The sequence below is a fragment of the Prionailurus bengalensis genome, chromosome B2 (assembly GCF_016509475.1).
Source record: "Prionailurus bengalensis isolate Pbe53 chromosome B2, Fcat_Pben_1.1_paternal_pri, whole genome shotgun sequence".
NCBI classification, from domain to species: domain Eukaryota; kingdom Metazoa; phylum Chordata; class Mammalia; order Carnivora; family Felidae; genus Prionailurus; species Prionailurus bengalensis.
In genome coordinates, this window is record NC_057349.1 from 114,543,852 (window position 1) to 114,546,301 (window position 2,450).

General features: G+C 37.3%; 1 pseudogene; it reads right to left on the minus strand.

Annotated features, from left to right (window-relative positions):
- Positions 1-1,363: 1,363 nt before the first annotated feature.
- On the minus strand, positions 1,364-2,116 carry LOC122489020 (annotated as a pseudogene).
- Positions 2,117-2,450: the final 334 nt, after the last annotated feature.

The window sequence follows — 2,450 nt, forward strand, 5'->3', positions numbered from 1 at the left end:
GTACACAAACTCAAAATGGATGAAAGACCTCAATGTAAGAAAGGAAACCTTCAAATTCCTCAAAGAGAAAGCAGGCAAAACCTCTTTGACCTTGGCTGCAGCAGCTTCTTACTCAACACGTCTCTGGAGGCAAGGGAAACAAAAGCAAAAATGAACTATTGGGTCCTCATCAAAATAAAAAAACTTCTGCACAGTGAAGGAAACAATCAGCAAAACTAAAAGGCAACCGACAGAATGGGAGAAGATATTTGCAAACGACATATCAGATAAAGGGTTAGTATCCAAAAGCTATAAAGAACTTATGAAACTCAACACCCAAAAAACAAAAAATCCAGTGAAGAAACGGGCAAAAGACATGAATAGACACTTCTCCAAAGAAGACATCCAGATGGCCAACCAACATGAAAAAATGCTCAACATCACTCATCATCAGAGAAATACAAATCAAAACCACAATGAGATACCACCTTACACCTGTCAGAATGGCTAACATTAACAACTCAGACTACAGCAGATGTTGGCGAGGATGCGGAGAAAGAGGATCTCTTTTGTATTGCTGGTGCAAATGCAAGCTGGTGCAGCCACTCTGGAAAACAGCATGGAAGTCCCTCAAAAAATTAAAAATATATAGAACTACCCTACAACCCAGCGATTGCAATACTAGGTATTTATCCATGGGATACAGGTATGCTGTTTTGAAGGGACACATGCACCCCCATGTTTATAGCAGCACTATCAACAATAGCCAAAGTATGGAAAGAGCCCAAATGTTCATCAATGGATGAATGGATAAAAAAGATGTGGTGTATATATATATATGTGTATGTATATATATACATATATACATATGTATATATATACATATATAAGTATAAGTGTATACATATATCTGTGTATATATAAATACATATATATATGTATACACACACAATGGAGTATTACTCGGCTTCAAAAAAATGAAATCTTGCCGTTTGCAACTACGTGGATGGAACTAGAGCATATTATGCTAAGCAAAATTAGTCAGAAAAAGACAAATATCATATGACTTCACTCATATGAGGACTTTAAGACAGAGAACAGATGAACACAAGGTAAGGGAAGCAAAAATAATATAAAAACAGGGAGGGGGACAAAACATAAGAGACTCTTAAATATGGAGAACAAACAGAGGGTTACTGGAGGGGTTGTGGGAGGGGGGATGGGTAAATGGGTAAGGGGCAATAAGGAATCTACTCTTGAAATCATTGTTGCACTATATGCTAACTAATTTGGATGTTAATTTAAAAAATAAAATTAATAGTAAAGAAAAAAACTACTGAGATAGTTAAAAAAAAAAAGAAATCCTATGAATTTTCCCCTTTGACTCTGAGTTTCAAAGGATAACCTCAGTTATCCTTGATTTCTACTCCAATTTGCAGTTCATTTTTATTTATGTACTCAAGATGTTCATTTGCTAGGTTAAAATAGTAATAATTTATAATTGTATTATATCAACCTATTGTTTTTCAGTTGTCATACTTACATTTGTCTAGATCAGGATTGTAAGCCTTTTGTTAAAAATTCTGGGAATTATGAACCATATCTACATGGTGCTTTTTATGAGGTCCCTTGGAACTTTTTTAATCCATTTACTTTTTTGAAAAGCACTTGATAGAATTTAATGAAACTCCCTCCATGTGGCTTCAAGCCAACACACAGGCATCCTTAATCTTCTCCTTGGCTCTTCTACTCACGAATTTGGCCTCATGATGACAGGCCATTTTGATTGCTTTCCCTTTCCCAAAACTTTATAGTAGCCTGATCGCACCACATCAATGATAGGAGCAGCGCCATTCTTGTTTTTGACAGAATTTACCCTTGTCTGCTCACTGACCAAGGTTCACAGTTCATCAAGAATGTCAGTTGGGAGGAAGTTCTGGTTCTTCCTTAAGTCGTAATGCCTCATGCCAACTTCTCCAAAGTAACCTGGGTGATACTTGCCAACGTTGATCCTGTGGTGATGCATGCCACCAGGATTACCTCAGCCTCTCGGGTGATTCCAGTGCTTGCCAATTTGGCTGTGGCCATGGTTCACGTGGCCCCAAAGTTTCTGGGTCTTCCCCAGTCTGGATGGCATGTCAGCAGCCCAGACAAAAGAGTTTAATTCATTTTTTTAATGTTATCAGCATTATATCTAGATTGGGGTAGCCACCCTGGAATATAGTTTGAGAAAGATGCAAATGGAGAGGGTGAAAGGTCATAATATGTAAATACAAAAGAAACAACAAAATGAAGGGATTTAAGTCAAATGTCAGACAAATAGGCAAAAAGGGCAGTAAATTCCAGAGAAATCCAGAAGGAGCAAAAGTGACAGGACAGGTCGTGGCCTGAGGCAGACATACTAGTATATCCCAAATTTAGATTATTGTGTCTTATCACTTTAATGTCCCAAACAACTCGATCAATACAAA